The 22,219-nt window shown below is 36.2% G+C and overlaps 1 long non-coding RNA gene across 1 annotated transcript in view; it reads left to right on the forward strand.

Annotated features, from left to right (window-relative positions):
- The first annotated feature begins 15,930 nt into the window (after positions 1-15,930).
- LOC102060937 (uncharacterized) overlaps positions 15,931-22,219 on the forward strand; it is a 48,853-nt gene continuing 42,564 nt past the window's right edge. Inside the window, exon 1 of the long non-coding RNA XR_003381162.2 lies at positions 15,931-16,121. This is a non-coding gene — a long non-coding RNA (uncharacterized LOC102060937). The remainder of the gene's footprint in view (positions 16,122-22,219) is intronic.

Raw genomic sequence — 22,219 nt, forward strand, 5'->3', positions numbered from 1 at the left:
TAGTTCCTCAGTTATCGAAAAGAAGTATCAAGTTCCCAGACTTAGAGGGTTATGACCTTCAAAAGGAGACTAGACTTCATAATACCATGGGACTGTTCATTTGTATTTCTTTTGGGGGGCTGTTCAAGGACACAAGTATAGACAAACTTCTTTAAATGAAACATGGAATTTATACTAACTTTTTATATTCTTTTCTGAAATAATTATGCAATTATACATTCTCTTTTTTATCCAATCATCTACTCTTTTTCTGAGATTAGTGTTTTTCTCTCAAATATTTTCAATATGGAAAAGATACGTCTTCAGGCTGATTAAATGCAACTAAAGTTTCTGGGGCTGCTCAGGTGTAAGAATACCACAAAGCTTGTTAAGATAACTTCATTGTTGCATGTGAAGGATCTGCACATACATCAGCGAATCAAACACTCTCTCCTTAGTTCACTTTTCAAACAAGCAGCTGAGGAATAAACTTTATGGAGACTGGAATTTCCTGATAATTTTTTCCTGCTTCCCTTGTCAATTTGGCCTCAAGTCACCGCTTAAGGGAACTCTTAAGTCAGCATGGGTCTGATCACTCTTGTGTGAGTATATCTCGTACATGCCTTGGAGGAAGTGGTGGAAGACAGAAGCTCTTCAGTTGTTTAAACTTATGCTGCATAAACTACTTCTTGTTATAGGCATATGAAAATTCTTATAGAAGATATTTACATGACTCAAAAGATTAAGTTCCATCATAAATGTTTGAACTACAATAAGCATCTGCTGTGAGGTTGGAAATAAGGAGAAAATACAATGAGAAGTCAACAGTCATTGTTTAACTTGTGATATCCTAGAAAGGAATGAGAAGGCCATGATGGAGAAAGGGAAAAGTAAGAACAAGAGTGTGATGTGTCAGAAATCTTTAACTCCCTTTGAATTTTAGCATTTCAGGAATAAGTGTGTGAAATAAATATTTAGTCACACTTGTTTGTCCTTTAAAAATATTTCACCCCAAACCTTTTTTAAACATAAGAATGTTGTCTAGTTAATTCCAATCATCACTGGCAAATAAAGTCTTTAAAGCAAAAAGAAAACATTATCGTATCTGAATGGAACAAGACTGTACCAAAAGACTTTCCAGTTTTATGTATAAAGCCTCTATTTATATATGCATAGGAAGTAATTTAATTTAAGCCAGCCTAAAAGGTAGTGCTGATTTTTTAGAAAATGTAGCAATTTGTTATGAACAAAATCCTTCCAAAAATTATTCTTCAATATTTGCTAGAGGTGTGCAGTAATTGATTGCTGAATTGCAAGATCTCTATCAGTGTAGAAATGATTAATAATATCACATAAATTGGACTATATTTGAACAAATAAATAATGTTAATTTTAACATAAGTATAATGAAAGCAAAAACAACATTAGACTTTTTTTCCATTTTTAGTACATGATTAAAACCATCGGGTAGGTATTCCTGTTGGAACAGAAAAATTGAAAACAGGAAGTTGTCCAACTTTCCAATGGCAAAGTAAATCTCAGTGGAATAATTATTTTGATATTAAAACACTATTATTCTGGAGTGAAGTATTTATTGAATAGCTGTTCTGGTAGAGCTTACAGGGAGAGCTTATTCTACTGTAGTTGTAATAGGCAATTTCCCTGTGCAGGCATGCTTAAGGTTGTGCAGAATATGGTCCTTGGAAATACTCCTCCATGCCAAGATGTTTCATAGAATATTTATTTTTGCTTGTATTATAAAGCAAAAAAATCTATCTCTGTAGATACAGGTTTGTGAATGTGATGAATAGGTACTTAACAATTAATAGCCTGGCTTCAAAATATGAGACAGCTGTTTCAGCTGGTTTCCTCCACATATGACTCCAAATATTGCAATGGGATGTGATCTCTATATATAGTTCAGACACAGACCTCCAACTAAAAGAATCTCTGAGAAAAAGACAGATTCAGTTGGAAAGTAGGCATTTAGAATGGATGAGCTGCTTTTAAATTTTTTGACTTCTGCCCTTTAAAGGATTTGTATCAAGTTTTTAAAAAGTGATACCTTAACTTTGAAGGACCGTGAAATATTCTGAACTTTTCAGGTCATCTGCTTTTTTCAGTCATGGTATTCCACTGATATTTAAAATGGGAAACCATAGATGCTTTCCTCAGACTGTCAGCTCTCTGGTTTTTTAATGTGTTTGAGCAAGAAGTTATGTGTGAGAGGGAGAGAAGATATCTCATTTTTATCACCTTGATCAACTACAAGCAATTAGTTTCAGCACAACTGAAATTTCATGAATTGCTGTGTGCCTGTCCAGCATGACTAATGAAGCTGTGGATGAAGAGTGGAGTATAAGCATATGGCATGAGGGAACAACTTTGGAAAGTAGGATTTCAGAATTTTGAGCACAGTATTTGTTTGGCACTTTTCAAGATTCCTTTATTCTGCTTAGTAGATTTAGTTCATACATTTGCAAAGTCACATGTCACGTATGTTTATACTGTGTGACACATACTCTACATAGTAATGAAATTCTGGTCCCCCCCTTATTCAATTATGGATGCACTAATAAGTTGTGTACCACAACTTCCTTCCTGCTTGGACTCAGATGTGCTTATATGGAAACCTGGGTGTGTGGGGCTGATATTCACCCTCTTTCAACCACAACAGAGCACTCCTAAATCCCACAGTATGACTCTGGTCTTTGCTTTCAACAGGACTGTCTATACAGAGGAACCACGAGGAACAATTTCTTCAAAAAAATACAAGGACAAATCCTGCAAGCAGCAATGATGTCCAATTACAAAAGGCTGGATCTGTCAGTCCCTGGGTCCCCCATTCACTCTTATTTATTTTCAGATCTGTCTTCTAGTTGTACTTGACAGGAGCAACAAGATAAAAAGGGGGAACTAGTTTCTGGACAATTAACATCTGAGTCGTGCACTGTTCCAGGCCTGTACAAAGCTTCCTATTTCCCACATTAACCATGTGGTAAATGCCACAATGGCAATCATTGTGGGATCAATTAGATGCCTGGGTCTAATTAATTGTAGCCATTGATGTTGTCAACCCAAATTCTGCTGCCACCATCACATTAGACAAGCACTTTCAAGATCTGCTTTGAGCAGCATGACTGATATCTGTGATACGGAGATATACTCTGCAGTTTTCCTGGTGAAATTTATATAAGTTTGGAAATATGAACAATAATAATTATTTTATATCTGTGAGTTTAAGTCCTTTCTTTTCTGAAAGCAAAGCTAAGAAATATGTCCTCTCTTTAGAAAGAAAACTGTCAAGATATTTTCAGTATCAAATTAAAGCAAATTTTACGGCTTTGCATTTTAATAGGCTTTTGACAAAAGTAATGATCATATGGGGAAGGATTAATCTACAGAAAGTCCTGTAAGGTTGTGATATTCTAAGGAAAAAAAAGAAAAAGAAAAAATGAAGTGTTGAAAAAGAAAAATAAAATGTTGAAAAAGATCTTTCTTGCTCTGGAGTGGTTAAAAGTAAAAAAATTATGGTATTGGTGTCCAATGAATCAAGAAAATACTATAGGAAAATACATTTGTACAGTTGTACAGTTAGAATAAAGGAATTAGAATATAGTAATGTCAATTAGCAGCAAAAGTATTGCATGTTCTTTTCTCAACCCTTCTCCTATAACCATAAATCACATTTTTTCAAGATGACCCACAGATGTCCTTGCCAACTCTGCTCACAAGTATCACCAGTTTGCATGGGCAGTCTTGCAAAATTTGGCCTTGAGAAGATGGTATAACAAACACCCAAGCTGGAGGCCAGAGGGCCTTTTGGCTTCCAAGACCCAGATAGTTCTGCGTGTGTTTTCCTGAATGTAAACATTTAATGTTTGCAAGCCCTTACCAGCATTAATCAGCTCAGCCTTTGCACTGTACTGGTGTGTGCTTGTTTTAAAGATTTGGAGGGTAGCACAGCTTTTCATCACGATAGGCTTTGGAAGATCAGATAGCTGAGAGCCAGGGAACCCAATGAAGCCAGAGGCTTAGGAGTAGCTGCTTCTAGCCAAAGGCTTTTCCTCAGTAGAGGACAGGCCTGCCAAAAGGGAGCAGAATGTGACTAATCTTTGATTCTTTAGAGAAATCACTAAAAAACTTCCAGCCTTAATGATCAGCTGATAACTATTTACAGCTGCAATTAATATCTCCAGATAAGGAAGTGCTAAGAACTAATATTTTTTGGAGGCCCAAAGTTAAACATTAAGGTTTGCTGAATTATGCAATTATATATTATATATCTCCTTGCCTTTTAAGCAAGTTTTTTGGTGATAAATGCAGCTCTGGGCTTTTATATCCCACCTTTCTCCTTTTTCTATAAGATCATAGTTAATTTAAGCCCTTGAACTTTCTATAGGGGTCTTCCTGGAACCAGAGTCTTTAACATACATACTTTCTTTTTCCCTGTCTAAATTTCAATTATTTTTAAAATAAAACGTTTTTGCTAGATTTCTATGAAATTTGTTGTTCAATTAAACAATTTTTTTTTCAGTTTGTGAAAATTACATGTTAGCTAAGATTTTGATTAAGATTGTTTTGATACCCTCATAACATAAGAAAAAATCAAGTGTACTGATCAAATATTCATTTGCTCAATATCTGAAAGATAAATATTATGTTGTTGCTAGAGAGGTAAATGTTCTCCATTCTCTTTGTGTTTATTCACTTAATTACACCTGCAAAGGCTCCAAATCATTTAATGTATGTTACTATTGCTAAGTGCTAAATACAGATGAAAAGAAGTGTTGAAAGGAAAATGTGTGATCAGCTTCTGTGATGGCATTCACATATGCTCTTAACCTAGCACTTGCATTTTGTATATTTTGACAGAAGAGTTAAGATCCTGAGCACTTCTTTACATACGTAATCATGCAGTTATGGTGTGTCAAGAGCACATGTTCCAATTCATTATAGACTGAGAATTCAAGAACTGAATTAGAGGCTCTGAAAAAAAGTTGTTAGACCTTCAGAACTGAATTAAGGCCAGCTTCAAATATCTTTACACTGAAGAGTTCAAGAGCTGCAAAAGAAATAGGATGGTATTCCATTCAAATGGAGATGTAAACACCTGTTTCACAATTAATAAATCTCCAATTGCTGTATGCAGGAGTGCATTTCTTTCCTGTCTTTGCCTGTAGATCTTCAAGGGTCCATTGAATTCGATGAAGCCATGCAAATTCACATTTGCCAAGCATCTGACTTCTAGTGTCATGTAAATTAGATATTAATAGTGTCATAAGGCCATTTTGTTCATTTTTCTATCATGTTGAGATTATAACCTACAGCATATTGTGCAATTCATATTATTAAAAGAATGAAATTTCTCTTACTTCCCAGGAAAATTGTTAATTTCAGATTTAGTTATGCTTATGATTGCAGACCTGCACCTTGAGATTCAAAAACATTTCTTAATTTCCTTTCTTTTTACCATTTTTTCCCCTCAATAGTTTAATACCTTTTTTTACTTGGCAAAACTCTTATCAGTTTTGTGGGTCACCATGTTGGAGGCCTATTTAAACAAATACATATATGTTTTAAGACACAGTGATAGTCCTTGTGAGATGGGAATTTTTGCTTATTAGATCATGTTTTATTTCTTAAATGCTCTACTGCCACAATCTAAATCCTCTTATAAAATCTTAGATTTGTAAAGGAGCGCTTGTAGGAGAATGAGAGTTACTTTGGCATGAGATCAAACACTCTGCAAAGTAAGTTCTGGCCAAGCACTTCAGCTAAATTCCTGGTAGTTTTAGGCACTGGATGTGCACATTCTGTTTTGGGTCATGGGCCTCTGTCTTCCAAGGACATTCCGGGCTCAGAACTTTTTGTAGACTCTTTTGCACGCTGTCTAGGCAAAAAGACTTTCCAGCTGATAGAAATGGGAAATTAGAGCTTCAGCTCTTTAAGACTAGCTGGTATCTAAAGGTTCCCAGGAAAACTTCCCTGAAGATTTACCCTGTCATGGCTCTGGCTTACAGCTCATTGCTTCTTTGACACTTGACAGTGAAAACACTCAAACCTACAAGCTTTGCAGTCCCACCTGCATTTTAGTTAGTTAAAAGAAAAATCCAGAAAGAAAAACAACTATGTAATACAGGGAAAACATCAGATTTCTTAACATACTTAAATATTTTGGGTCATTTAGGAGTCCAGGAATTTCAGTGTAGTGTATGTCTTCATATATTTTGACTAGTCTCTCTTGAATAAAAATTTCCTTCTTTCCTTTTACATTTCCTTCCTTTGTTGCCAGCTTCCCATTTTCTCACATGCTGACAGTTGAAAAGTCTCCATCTGCCAGAAAAAAACTTTCCCAATAGTTCCATCTTGCTCAAACATCTTTCTCTTTTATGCCTCTTAGGCATTCCTAACGTAAGGTTTAATTTTTCCTAATGTGAACGCTTGATGGTGGATCTGATGCATCTCAAAGTGACTTCACCCATCCCCTCAATTACAAAGAAAACCCAGGATGACTAGCTCAGATGCAGGCATCTTCATGGCAGCTGCCTAAATTTGAGTAGTAGAACTGTGCACCTGGGCTGAGTGTTGATCAGCTGAAACATGCCAAATTTTCTCACTCCTCGCAGATTTTTGCTGGGATCAAAGACAATGTCCGAACTGCCTGTGTTTGAGAAGATCTGCAAATAAATAGGTCCCCTCTGGAAGTGTTGCAGACTAGTATGGGAAATGCTGGGGTGAGCCCAAGAGAGGAGGGTGCATGCTTACTACCTGCAAGTGGGAGCAGTTTTCCTCTCAGTGCAGTTAGCTGACCTTTCAGGAGTACTGGATTGATGTGGAGAATAAAAAAAGCATCAAGCCTGAATGAAAATTTTGCATGAAAGAACACAAAAGCACAGTGCAACATGAAGTATATTGTACTAGGTATGTGTGGGAGGCTGGCATAGAAATTCCACCAATAAAACAGAAGAAAACAAGTTAACACCAAAATTAATGTTCAAAGCAACTAAAATAAAATTCAAGAACCAAAATGCCCTGCTGAAGATTATTTTCAGTTTACAGGGATTTGCACTTTTGAAAAAGACTTTAATTGCCTGCTTCCACCTACAAAGCCCATTGGCTTTGTAACCCAGCCTTCCACATGAGAAGAATAAAGAGAGTACTTATTAAAGAGCACTTAGCAGTGTTCACCAATCAGCTCATTCAACAGCTAACAATCTCAGTCCTGTAATTTGGTGCCAAAAGTGCCCTCCACAAATACTGAACTATATGTTGAACTGACCCTTATGGTGTGGCTGAGATGATACCTGAATTGCTTCCAAGACTCACAATACAAACTATCACATCTGATTTTTGAACATATACGGTCAGAGAGTCTCAGGAACATTGTGGTTGAAAAAAATGACAGAACCACACTATGATATTCATCTTTCAAATGGTTCTCCTTGACTTAGTGGCAAAGAAATATATTCCAGGATATATAGCAGGAAAAAAAAAGATTCATTACTGATTTGTTAGGAGAATTATATAAGTTGTCTTTTTTCCCTCAGATAAAAAACATAATTAGTGATGTGACGCTGTTTTCTTTAACAGAGGAAATATTATAGTCTATTTATTTAATAAATACACTATGAAGTTTTACTCTGCCATTCAATAAATTACACTCAAAAGCGTATACTGCTGATTCAAAGGGGAGCAGCAACCCAATTCTGTACTCCAATGTTTCTTTTGAAAAGTGGTACCTTCTTCCCATTGTATTTGATCGTTTATTCTACATAAAACCTGATTAGTTTAGTTTGTATTTCAATAAGTAATTTACTATATAGTAAGCATAGTCTTTAAAAAGTAGTGTTGTCCACCACAAGGGGAGGTTGCCCACATATTTTCCTTGTGCTTTTTTTGGGTGTATTTAGATTCTAGCTCTGCCCACTCTTCATCTATTTTGAATGTGTTTTGAATTAGTCACATGATCTGACACTCGAGGTTTTCCACCGGCTTGTAAATTCTCTTTTCATCTGAGTGTGTGAGGGCTTGGGAACAGATGCGAAGGTCTAAATATATATGCTTAAGTACCATGTTGAGTTCTATAATAGATGTTCGGCAACTTTTGTAACTAGCCAATTAAATCTTGGAACAAGTGATAGCTTTGAAAGGAAAACAATAAGAAATGCTTTTATAGTAGTAAACTGCAACTGCACTGTTTCTTCTTCCTCTTGTTTCTGAATATAATGTTTAATTTCACAGAAATACTGATAGCACTCTATGAGATTCAACAGATTGCCTTCACGTCAATAACTTTGTTTCTGGTTTTGTTTCACCCACAGAGTTTTGCTTTCATGTTAAATTGAAGAGTACTAAGTTCTTAAAATGGAATCAGACTGGCAACAGTATTTTTGTTATGTTTAGTGACAAGAATAATTTTAAACTGTACAATTTGAATGGTTTCCATAACTTGAATCAAGTTTGCTCAAAACACAGCTTGATTTTCTTGAAATTTTACTGAAGTTTATTGAAGTTTATTGATGTTCTATGGAGAACCTCTAAGTATGTCAAACTGCTCAATTTATTCTCCTAGAAGAGTATAATTAGAGCTAAAAACAGAACACATTTTTAGCAGAAAAAAAATAATTCAGATACCTCAGTGCCTGGTCCTTCTTTCATCACAAAGTATTGTCATTCTAAATATCTCATTACAGTAACCATTTTCAGTGAGAAATAATAACACTGATTTAGACAATATAATTGCATTTACTGCTTTAACCCTTTCGTATTTTAATAATTTTGTTATCAAACATCTAGTATATAGTGTATTTTGCACAAGTTAACTTGCTTAGTTTGTTGATTATAATTCAATGGAATGTAATTCCTTAATGTGCAGGAAATAATAGAAAAATATTTATATGCACCACAGAATATGCAGGCAATACTGAAATTCGTTGCACTTTTAAAATGTGGCTGTCTAGAACATCTGCTCACTAATCTAAACATTATCTTACACATCTGGATTGACTGGCTGTGTATCCCAGCCCACAGTGTGTTACCTGCATAAAATCATGACAGTTACCACTTGTTAGGAATCTAACAGACAAGTGGATGAATTAATTTTTTATTGATTTTCAAAATGAGGATTGAGGCATTTTTCAGGGAAAATAATGGAAACTCGTCTTACTGCTGCTCTAAATTTATGGCTGATGATCACAGGAACTAATTTCCATAGACAATTATTCTATCATTTTTTAAAAGCACCAAGTTGACACAAAATGAAATAATGGAATTAAAAATTATCCTTTGTTATTCTTGGACCAAATTTATAGCCTACTTATGGATATTCTGTGTTTTTGCTTGTGTGTAGACCTGCCACTTTATTCTGTATTTGGAGCGGGGAGGGGAAGGGGACGACTTAGATTGACAACAAACAGACAACCATAGGCAAATTTGCTTACATAGGCAAATGGTTATTAACAGCTTCCACTTAATTTCAAATTCTCAGCAAACTTTGGGTATTTCAGGTCTTTAGCTATAGAAAAACTCTCTCCCTAATGAAAACTGCACTCATGGGCAAAAAACATTGTAAAAGAAACTGTCTTCAAATGAAGACAAGGCCATGGCTATGGGGATGAAAGAATTGGCATGTGATGTCCAGGACCAATAACTGAGTACATGGATGGAACAAAAAATCTCAGTTAATTCTGCATCTGGAGGTATCTGACAGTATCCTTGCTATGATTCATCTCTCTCTCTATAGGTGAAGCACAAGCTGATGTGGCAAAGTGCCATGTGAAACAGAAATTATCCATTATAGAAACTAGAGATTGATTACAGGTTCAAATTAAAATGTTTCTGATGGAAAGACAGTTCTTCAATACAAGCTCTAATGCACCCAGTATTTCTAAGTGAGATGAAATCATGAGCAATATTTTCATCCCAGAATTTGACAAAACCTTTCCTTAGGAATAAAGAAATTGCTTGGTGTTTACTGAGAATTCAGGTTTAATGAGTCATGTCTTGTATCAAGCATTGAATTATCCAAACAAATCTACATTTCATAAAAAGACTCACAAATACAGATACAATTACATTTACTGCTGATGTATTAGGGTCTATCAGCTTATTGTCTTTAGAAGAACAATAGTATGTTGCTCTTTTGTAAACCAAGCTAATTAGAAATGCTATCAACTCCATTTTTCACACATAAATTAGTGAGAATTTTAAATCTGTCTTAAATATGGTGTACACACATGTTCCTGGGTGTAATTTAGCCCATGATTATTTCCAGAGCTGGCAAATGCTAGAAGAAACATACTGTGAACATTCATTTGCAATTTTAAATGAATTTTAATGACTTTGTAGATATAACTATTTTATTCACTTTCCATCAATATCCACTCTGACAAACAAGTTTCCTGCAAGATTTTTTTCTAGAGCAAAGGGTTTTATATGAAAAATACAGACTGTTAGCTACAAACAGATTTTAAATTGGTAATCAAGGAGAAAAATGAATATTCTAAGAGTTATGGTCCTCCAATCAGGAAATAAAAAAAATCACCATGTGATTATTTCTTCAACCAAAATAGCTTGGATTATGAATTTCAGTTCTTCACAATGAACTATGGATGAGCTGCAGACCAAGAATTATAGAAATTAGTTGGCAAATCATTTCAAATAACAAATAAATTAGAGTGAATCATGATGCATTTGTGAAAATGTCACAATTACTATGCTAATAAGTTTAAATTTACATAGTGCCTTTCATCGGAATGGATCCTAATGATGTATAATCTCAACATCCGGAGGAGGCATGATGTGACAAAGGCTGAGAAAAAAAGTCTAATATTACTTTGTTAATACACAGAAAATGATACTTTATTTTTCAAGCTGTATTAATGCATTTAATTGCTATCAATATAATAATCAACTGCTTTTTGTTTCTTTTTCTGTACTTGCCATTTCCTTCTTAATGTGATTTTTTTAGCATTTAATTCTTTTTACTTCCTTGTTTTTAACATTATTTTTTATTTCATTCTTCTTCTGTTATTTTTCTTTTTTTTTCTGCTAGTGTTTTTTAAATCATTTTTCTATACCCATATTTTTTTGGTATTTGCTTTTTGCTTCTCTCCCATCTGTCATGGAAATTGTTCTATGAGTTGAATTTTTCTTACTATAGACTTTTTGCACTCCAAGCTAGAAAACAGAACTACCCCTTCTCCTCCACCCCCTCCTTCTCCCTCTCCTCTTCCTCCTCCTCTTCTCACACTGCTGTTTTACTGTCTCTAAGTAATTTCACTGATTTTACTTTATGTCTTTTCCATCATTCCCACTATTGTACACTCTTCTAGAATATTGTCTTCTCCTGCCTTAAAAATCCATTCCCTCTGCATCCAGTCATCCAAATGTCTCTGATTATCCTTGCCCATGATGCATCAAAAATGTAAGCTATATGCAATTGCTATATATGCCTAAATAGCATATGTTTTACATATTGAACTTATGTGAGATCATATATTGATTCATAAGAGTGGTTCCCTTTAATTACAGTCCACACACAGACCATATGTTATATATAAAAAAACATATGCCAGACTATCTGTGTGTATGAAGCATTCATGCTTTTCCTGCATGGGCAGGTCCTGGAGCTATCTTGATCTCCCAAAACAGAGTTGGTATTACTTTTGGTTTTCTTCCTCAGACTTCCAAGCCCCAGAGGATTCCTAATGACATGTGTCTCCATGTGTCTCTGAGGTTTGTCACTTCCTTGCATGTTTGTTGCCTTCCTTGCTCCATGCTGATATGAATCCCAAGAGTTTGTTATTCTTTTTTTTAAACCAGAAATAATTTTGGCAATTTGATTTACAGAATACATATTTCAAAGCTTGTTCATGGGTCTTTCTTTACTTTATTCTTTCTCTATAGTTCAGGGAGATGCACTAGTTCTGCAGGTCCCCTCCTTCTCAGAAAACTGCCATTTCCCAGATGTCATTTTTCGGCTGTGGTGGCAAGGGAGCTCAGCGACTCCTTCCATCCACAACATGTCAAAAATTTCTTCTCCTAATAATTAGGCAACTGTGATCACTTGTAGGGATAGACCGACCTTTGATAAAGACTATTTTCTGTTAGGATGTGGTTGTAGCTGCTCATAGTCCTTGTGACTGCAGTAAAGTAACATAGTGATTTCCATTTTCATTTAGAGAGGTTTTTATTACTATGGTTTGTTTTTAGGGAGATCTTTTTTTCTACTAAGCAGTAAGTCAAACAGGACATGATTCAATAAATGCTGAAGTGTAGTGTAATGACTGCAAGTTGCATGACAACTGTTAGAGCTAGGACATAACATGGTATGTCCATAGATGCATGACACATGAGGTCAAGAAATGAATTGGTGTAATCTTTAGTTATAAAAAAGGAAAACAGCTTGCAAATGAGGAATCTTAAGGCAAGGAAGATAAAAAGAGCATTTATAAGGAGAAAATATTTGCAAGTTGATGTGAAATTTTGACTATTCAACACTAGTGATTCATAAGAAACACTGCCTCTTAAAATACTTTAGGTAGAAGCTGAAGAAAGCTATATAGGAAGGGGTGGCAGGCTACCAGAAGCAAGAGAATGACCTTGAGAGGGTCATTACTTTGTGTGCTTTTCATAACTTTTGTTTAACTGCAATATTGTGCCAAAAAAGGCAGAACAAGACATGGATGAAAATGTTTGTAAAAGACAGCCCACCATAACTTTGTCACCTCATGAGTGTTTGTTGAATTTGCAGGTTCACTCAAAAGCTAGGTTAAAAGTCATTAGTCATGTAGTTTTAAATGCATGGCAGGGCCAAGTAATCAATTCTGCAGGTCTTTCTCTAATGTGCATGTAAGTGTGTTCAGCTGGTGCCATAATCATATTAAAACAAGCACTCTGAAATTCACAATAAAACGTGCTTTGCTTCCCCATGTCTACAGATGCAGCCTAAGCCTATATGCCATGCCTGAAAGGTGGGAAAATTTATGAAGGACAGGTTTGTCTTAACTAAGAAAAGTTTCTCCATTATTTGTTGAATTTGGTTTTCAAATACTGATTTTGGGTTCTATTCTTCCTTGCAAAGACTTTGGGATAAAAGTTTCCTGATGTGGAGATGGACTGGGGAAATGGGTGATTTAGGCATCAAATGAAGGATGTACTCACTGTCCTGCATAACATAAAGAACAGTGAATCATGTGGCCAAGATTTTTTGTGTAAGTCAAGGGAAGAAAATTGTTTGCCGTACTTGATAATGCCTCCTGTGATACTAGACCCCTCAGAAATAGAATAGTCACTGAAAAGAATTTTTCTTAAATTTGTTGTTCATTTTGAGCTTGGATTTAGGCCAGGCAGCTGTTAATATGCCCCTGGGAATATGGAATGCTTTTCCCTAGCAAATAATATTGGTTTGTATGAGAAGATAAGTGGACCCAAAAGGTGTTTTATATTAGATTGAGAGCCCAATAAGTCAAAAGTAAATATTTAATACATGACACAGAATGTCACACTCCAGGATTACAGAGTAACACAAATATTGTGCTGAATACAGACAGATTAGATTATAATTCTATTAAAAGGTTTGTAGCATACAAACAATACGCTGTATTATATTTTTGAGAAATTATTTACTGTGTTCCCATGAGTTAGCATACATTTCAAGATTGTAGTGATGATAACATGCATGTTTTATGTCAAAAATGGTAATTGACCCTGATGAATTATGATAGGAAGGGTGATGTATTATATTACCAGGAATGTGTATCGCTTGCCATATTTTTTCAATAAAAGTAACTCTTTAGCAGCAAACCTTTCCCAAGAAGAACTGCTAGCTGATGACACTTAGGTTAGAGTCCTAAGGATCTCAGAAGCTGAGAAAAGAGTTAGCAGCCTTTAGAGTGAAAATCATACATGCTTTGCAGAGAAAACAAGTGGTACACCAATATAATAACAGTTCTTTATTATACAACAGTAGGTTGTAAACTCTATTGACCCTATCCTATAAAATGAGGTGAATAAAGTTCATTTTCGTGAAACTAGGTGGTGGTGTATCTTCTGAAAAAACAAATAAAAGTTTTAGTGCTGGATATAATCTCAATTTATCCTGCTTTTAATAATTAATGTTTCCTATCAGATGAACTTTGAACTCAGAAGCCATTGGAGGATGGAGCTGAATGATATTCTGCATTCTTGGGAAAACTGTTTTCTTCTCATGACATGGGAACATATAAGTAAAGTATATTTGTTCTATATTTTGGCTGTTGTTCCACAGTTCTAGCATTAGTCTTGGCTGGAAGGCATCTGCTTGCAAGAACAGTTACCGTGACATGATGCTGTAGTCTCTGGTTACTGTTGTCCTATCTGTTTTAATATTACTGTTGCCTCCAGCTCCAATCCAAAATTGTTCCAGGCAGTTCAGCAGCCCTCTCACGAGGCAGCTTCTTCTTGATGATGCATCCCAGTGAGCTCACCAGTACCTGAGGAGAATAGCTCACTCCTGGGGTGGGAAGTTTGTTGGAGGTGTTAAAGCAGATTTCTTCTATGCTGTACTGGGGAGCACAGTTGTGATGAGAAGTAACTGTTCTGGTGCAATGGAGAGAGGATACATTGTGTTGTAAAAAGAAAACATGTAGGGCTCTGGTGATGCTCACACATTCACAGGCATGCAGAAAGCTGAAGGAAAGTGGAATGGCTAAAGAACATTCCATACTCATCGAGTATTTTCTAAAGAATGTGTAGCTACCAATAGGTATAGGCAGTCCTACCTGAGGACTCAATGGGATTTAGTTATCCAGGGATATTTTCACAGATGAGTGTTGGCTGTGACACATTTATCTATGCACATGAGTCTCAATTTTGATTGTCCAAATGACACGTGTCAGAATTGGAAGAGATTCAGTTGATATAAATGTCATATAGGTGAACAATCCATACAAACTCTTTTCTTTCTAAAGACTGTTGATATAAAGTTAGAAGCCAACAGATTAGTTCCTTATTTCAAAAGGTAGAGTTTGATGCCAAAGGTCTGAGGTACTGTGCCTAGTGATGATGAATGTTTGGTATCAATTAAAAAAAAAAGCACAAAAGTTTTCATCCACACAATCAATCTCCTTCTGCCTCCCAGTAAAATGTGGCGGCCAGATTTTCAAAATCTGCTTGGTTCTTTTGATAATCAGGCCATAAACACAAAAGAAAATATTTCAAGGGCTTGTGTAAGCAAAAGTAACCATTTAAACATTGCCTAAATTCCAGACGGGTAGAATAAGTCTAAATGGTCACTTTGTTGTCAATGTAATGCAAAAAAATCTATAATGATAAAAATTCAAGAAAATTGCTTCCTTCTGCTAAACGTATTTTAGACTAAGAGTGAGTTTAATTTCACAGCGTTGTCACATCCTTGTGGGAGGTGGTTGTTTGTTGACAATGAAACTTGTTTCCTACTTCTTAATATGAACCAGAAAATAATCCGTGCACATTAAATCCCAAACTAAAATAAAAAAACTACTAAACTAACAAAGGTCTTTGCACTCTTGTTGCTGAGGTTTGGTTTAATATTAATTTTTCCTCCTTTTACCTTCTTCTTTTTGCTGATTCAGAGAGTTCTGAAGCAGAGTTCTCCTGATGATCTGCCAGGTTTGGGGAAAGAGGCACTATTTTCTGTGGGAGCAAGTCATAACATTGAAAATACAGAAATGTTTGAGCATATAAGCTCTTCTTTCGAGGTTCAATTAGCCATTTTCAAGGACTGAATGCATACAGTAGAAGGACTTTCCTTACAATTATTTCCTGCTTTTCTGTGACAGTGTTTTTGTCTGATTCTTCTCTCTGCTAAACCACTTTTGAAACCTCAGTGCTAAGCGCCTCCATCTCTCTAGGGCATCTTGCCAGCCAACCTGCTTGGGCACGCTCCTGGCACTCCTGAATAGGAACAAATGCTGAGCTGATCAGGTGGGAGTGCTCCTGGTCTGGTTGCTGATCTGGAGGACCTATTCCTCCCGAACAGAACCTTGCAAACATCCATCAAACTGATGAATTTGTAGAACTTTTGTATTTGGAATGATATTTCTGTTGCGTCATTCTTAAATGCTGAAAAGAAAAAAAGAAGCAAGCAGCACAACAAACCCAGTGGTTTCATTTTCATGGTAAGAACTATAACAGTATTTAACAGACTAAGAGTGGGGTAATATAACCAGACATCCCAGCTGGCATATAATGGGCTAGCTATTCCTATTTTTTAATTAATTTTTTTTCTATTACTTTTAATAGTGTTATATCCATCTGTCCTGAGAAAAATCTGATAAGAATTTTTCCTGATTAAGTTAATGTCTTAGTCTCTAGGAGAAAACCTGAACAGCTAGGTTGGTGGATTTTGTTTTCTTTTTTTTTTTTTTTTCTTGGTGTTTTTTGGTTGGATTTTTTTGGTTTGGTTTGGTTTGGTTTTTTGTGTGTGGGCTAGGCTTTTCTGGGCATTTGGTTCAAATATGTCTCATAAACAGCACCACTCCCACCTTCCCCCCTGTTTCCTGGCATACTTTGCTGTTGCATCTTTTCAGTGGTAGTGGCTGCTTTGTCAACTGATAGTCGACTTTTGAGCTGAGAATTAAGATCTGATACTTAGTTTGCCTCACCATTGAACCATGAGTAATAGCAGGAAAAAGATGCTCTTGTTTGTTTTAAAGAAACACTGTAGGGGGTGTTAACAGCCTCAATGCATAGACATTTATAAGAAGACTTCCAACCCAAGCTGTCACTTTAATAGAACATCCCTAAAAAGGAATGGGGCTTAGATCCTTGTATCACTCCTCTAGCTACCATTTTGTGTTTTGTCAGGTTAAAAAAGGAGGTGTTACAAGGAGAGAAGGTTAGCTCAGATAAGGAGGAAATCTTGGGTGTTACAGCTCTGTCTTGGCTTCCTGATGGAGGCAATCAGGATGTGTGAGAAGCACACTGAAGTAGGATTTCAAAATGCACAAGTGTAATTTAGATGCTCCAGAGTCCTGGAAGAATTCTCAGCACAAAGCCCATTCTCTGTAGTCTCAGCCATTGCTGTGGCATCCTTCTTTTTTGACAAGGGTCCCGTCATAGTGAAAGATCTCACCTGATACTGTGAGAGATGAAAGAAGGAGCAGATCTTGGCAAATGTTTGCCAAGGCATATTTCACTATTCTGTCATGCATAAATTAATCAATTAGTAAAAGGAATTAAATTGTGCCACACCTGAGAGCAACCTGCATCTGCAAGGACCAAAATGGATTCAGATTTCTTTAGACTTTGTATCTATTACTTCTTTTAAAAGAACTTAGCTTTCCCTGTGCAATAATGTGCAGGGGCTTTACACTATCATGGATTTTTTCTTTGGTAATATAAGCTGCTCTTGAAGCCCAAGGGGCATGTTTTAACCTGTTTCTTTTATGGTGGAAAAAAGGAGCTTGGGGTGGTTCTGAGTTTTATAACCCTACTTCCAGGCAGACATCATCATTAGCATATATGAAGCTGTTTATCTAAGAAACCCTGCACTGGCCTGGAGGGCAGAGGTTGTTTGCACTGAATAAATATCTTATTTCGGATCTCACAAAGTGTTAGGGGTAATAAAAGAAGCAGCAGCTATCAAACTGGAAGATGAGTGAAATAATTTCACCTCCCTGGAAATATGAAGAAGGTGGCTATTCCCACCTAAATGCTGCAGAAATGAAATTAAAAAAAATAAATATTTGCATTTAGAAAGTGCAGTAGTTTGACTGCCTTTGTGCACTTTGCCTCACTCCTTGGCTGCTGTTCACCCCTGCTCCTCAGAGGGTATCCAGGCAATAAGCATTGTGAGGCAGTGCAGAAAAGGGTTGCAGAGTTGTCAGTCTTCAAAGGTGAGAGTCTAGTTGAGGGAGGGAAACATGGGCAATATTTCAATATCCTACCAGGCTCTGTTGTGCTCAGACAAGAGCACCAAAAGCTGTTCTTCACTGAGAAGCTTTTCAGGCCCTTACTTACACGTGTTAACTTTTCTCTATGACTCTGAGGAGAATTGTATTTGATCTATACGGTACGAAGATAATATGTGGAACACAAACTACAAACCAGTACGGAATAAAAAAAAAAAAGAACAAAGTGAAACTCCAAATCACTTATTAGGCAATAGTTGTTTATAACAGAAGCAAGTATTCCATGGTGAGCTAAAGTTTCAGGCCAGTGAATGATTCCCCATAGGACTGTTTAAGTCCTTTCCTTTTTTGCATGTTTTCTATTTATGTCAGTGAGTGTCCATCTATCCAAATCTCAACATATGATGTTTCAAATGTTTTGCATGAAAATATTTTTACCCTTTCCATGTCTAAGCTGTCCAGTGCAGCTGAACTTCATGAACCCCATACCAGTGACTCGGTGCCATAAAAGAGGAGAGAAAATTTCCATGCCACTCTTCTTGATATTAACCTAAGCATACTCCTTTATATGTATATGTGTATGTATATAATGGGATTTGAGACACTTTAAGGAATTTCCTCTAACAGTTTTAATTCCACCTGCATTTCTCAGCTGCACTTAAAACTGAAGAGCTCCAGTGGGCCTGGGAGCATCCTTAATAAAGTTTACCCTTAGGGAAAACACTCTACTAATTAAAGTCTGTATTCACTGGGTGTTTACAGAGAAAAAAAATGTGTAGAGCTTGTAATGGGAGAAGCTTATGGGGATTTCAGGAAAAGCTGATGAATGCTGCAAATAGGTATAGGAAAAAACTTGAAAAATTGTCTAGTCTTAAATTATTATGTATTCTTAATGCTTTTTGAAAAATCACGTTTAAAAAAAAGTTTTTTCCTTACTTTATATAAAGATACAAGAGCTAGAGTGTGGAGAGAATAGCTGTAATGGAAAAGAGTTACTTATTTTTATGTGTCCCTTTTAAAATGAGGGAAAGTATCCTTGAATGTAAACCTATTTACAGAAAAGTAGCAATGAAATGATGTTGGTGGAATATTTGTGCCATGGAAAGAGGAAGAAATTACTTACCAGCATCTTGAACCTAAAATTTTCTCCATAGCAAAAGAGTTGTAGGAGAATAATACTGCTGGGTAAAAATGCTCCAAGAAGTGATAAACAGAAATTTGAAGTGATCTGTGCCTGGGATTGCAGTGCCTGTACTCTCTTTGGAGGATAGTGCACACAGCAGTGGATAGAAAACAATGCTCTGTGTCACTGTAGGCAGATAGCTAGCCACAGGCAAAATAGGGAAATGAAATCTGAATTAGGATTTCTTAGTCCTTCAGTTCATTAATTCATATTGCAAAATAAATGGTGGGGAAGGATGAGAGCTGGTTGTGGTGACTGCTGTAACTCTAATTAGAGCAGTAGGCATGACACATGTGAGGTTATACGGGGAGCTTGCAAGGAAAAAGGCATTAAAATTCAAAGGTAAAGTTTTAAAGATATTGAAAGGTAAATAGGTTTTAGCATGCCTCAGCTCACAAGTATTTTAATCTTTTTTTGCTAGCTAAGGCTTCCTTTGCCTTCCTGATAGTGATCCTACCAATGAAAGTAGAGCAGCATAAAGTTCACTTGGCTTGTTTGGTTGAATAGATCTGGTCCCGAATCCTCAAATATTTATTTCTTTCAGTCAGTGGACCAAATATAGACATGGGAGATAACTCTGGAAATGTTTTTTGAGTATAGAGGTCAGTATCAGTAGCTCCAGCAGCAGACAAGATACCAGTGCTAAGGTAGGGTCTCTTGCTCTTAATGTGTCCCATTTATCACTAGAAATTTTCCATTTTCATTCCACTTAGAAGAGATTTCCTTAGAAGGGATGGTCTGCATTACTCCTACTTGTCCTGACAGCTTGAAACTGTGTTCCTTCTCTGGCAATGAGATGCCAGAGACTAAGGGGGTGTTGTGATGCAGTATAATTGCCTTTCTAAAAGGTGATGAGTGTGTGGGGAAATTTAAAGAATAGTTCACGGGGATTTAACTGAATGGTTCCCACCGATGTTAGTTTACCCCCTGTGAGTCTGACAGGGTAGATTAAGCCACATTGGGGAAAATAACATTCATGCTCAGTCAGTCACAAAAGATCACTGCTATTGTGTCACTCTGAGAGGAGACTGTAGGTATTAGCCATTGCCATCACAGTTCTCTCGATTTGAAGCTTGTTAAGCCAATTTTATATTCATTGAAGGCATGCTTGTAGTAATAAGCAACTAAGCTGATGCTCTGTGATCCTGTAGCTAGGGCTGATAGAGGTACTAAACAAGATATTTTTAGCTTAGTGCTGTGAGAGGGGCAGCTTTTTCTTCCTGGAGTTTATTTGTTAATAGAAATAATCCAGTTTAATCAGTTTAGAGCAATGTCCTGCTGTGTTCATATGGAGCATCATGGTTTGGATCAAGCAATGGATGGATCAAGCAATCCTTTCTTCCAGAGAGCTCCAGACATCTTTCTTCAAGTCCCTGAGAGGGTTAGTCCCTTTCCCTTATTCATGGAGAGGATGGTGAATCCCTGATTTGTTCTTCCTATCTACCTGACTCATCCTTCCAGACTTACTTTTTTTTAGTGCTTGCTGTTTGCTTCTCTTCTGCTGTCAGATACTAGGGAGTTAAAATGGTTTGAATTCACCACAGTCTCTCTTCCTAGTGAGGGTGGGGGAAAATAAATGTTCTGCTTCTTTACTTGAGATATGTCATAGAGGTTGCAGAAAAATGCAGTAAGTGACAGCATCTTTCGTGTTATGCTGTCATTTTTCTGAAATAAGAAAATTTCAAGTACTTATTAGTTAGGAACACTGACTCATTACCAACAGAAACAAACAATTCCAAGTGTCTGAATAAAAAAAAATAAAAATCCCAAAATGCAGCTGCTGCTGTCAAGCAGCAGAAAATAACCTGCTGATAATCTGTCTGTACAGCCTGATTTCCTGAAGGGCAATACAGACAGTATTTTTACAGCCAATGTGGACTGTGCTTTTCTTCTTATTGTACAACTTAAAGAAACACATGAAATATGTTAAAGAAGTACAATAACACTTAGAATTTATATATGTCCAGAAAGTCATGCACTGTTGTTTCTCTGTAGCTTAGTATGTTGTGCCTAAATACTGCAAAACATTCCCACGTATAGTTTGGTAAGTAAATGAAGAGCCAGTGATGCTGAATTGATTTTCTTTTTGGATAACTGGAAAGAATTAATTTTGCATTTAGAACCACTGTATCTAAAATAATAACAAATTGTTTCTATCCCAGAAGTAGTTTGAAGTCTATCATTTAAATAAATTCATATTTTTTTGTGTGTGTGTGTGTGTGTGTGTGTGTGTGTGTGTGTGTGTGTTCTCTGAAATAGCTGTGTTCAGGTTAGGACTCCTTGTTTCTTGAGTGGACTCTGGTTGCCATTTTTCAATAATTGTTGCCTGGAGGCATTAATCATAAACAATTTTCTGTGAGTAGTTGATATGCGAACAGCCAATGTTTATAATTGTGTTGCTCAATTGTAGCTGGTCAGAAACCCACATGATATAATTTCTATTTCTGGACTGGATGACCATGTGTGCTTTTCCAGGTTGAGTATTTGCATGGGTGAATTGAAAATCCTATTTCTGTGTATACTTGAAATGCACTTCTGCATTTGTGCCAGAAAACAGGATTGCTGAGAAGGTGAATACAATAGGAAATTAATTTTAAAATTGAGTGAAGCCCTTTGCCTTGGTCTAGAACTGACATTGCAAAATGAATCTTAAGAGAACAATAATAACTATAAATCTGTTTACTTTTGAGTGGCGGTGAACTGTTCTGAAGTAGATGCTTCTCAGTGTATTTTTCCTGACCTTCATTTTTCTTTTCATGGGATCAGTTAGATTTCTACAGGTTAATTCTTCGCTCTCAATTTCTAAGAATTTAAAAAGCATTCTTGGCTGCATCAGTAGATATGTTCTCATTTGTTGCTTCTGACTTCTTCTGACACTTGCTCGTAGACTAGGAAGATCAGATGGATGCAAAAAATCATAATGTACTTGCAAAAATGATGCCATTCCTTAATTGATCTCAGTGTTTTATACACTAGAGGTTTTATCTGTAGCAATTTTTGTTAACACTTCTGTGAATTTAAATTAGAGCTCTTAATAAACAGTATCTGTTACATTTTCCAAACCATCCTTCATTGATTTGAAAATCAATAAGCCACACCTAAAAAATCTGACATGCTAATGAATGAGTATTTGCTCAAACTACTGTTTAAGCCAAGGAAATTTTATATTGAGCCCAGGAGT

The sequence above is a fragment of the Zonotrichia albicollis genome, chromosome 3 (assembly GCF_047830755.1).
Source record: "Zonotrichia albicollis isolate bZonAlb1 chromosome 3, bZonAlb1.hap1, whole genome shotgun sequence".
Classification (NCBI taxonomy): domain Eukaryota; kingdom Metazoa; phylum Chordata; class Aves; order Passeriformes; family Passerellidae; genus Zonotrichia; species Zonotrichia albicollis.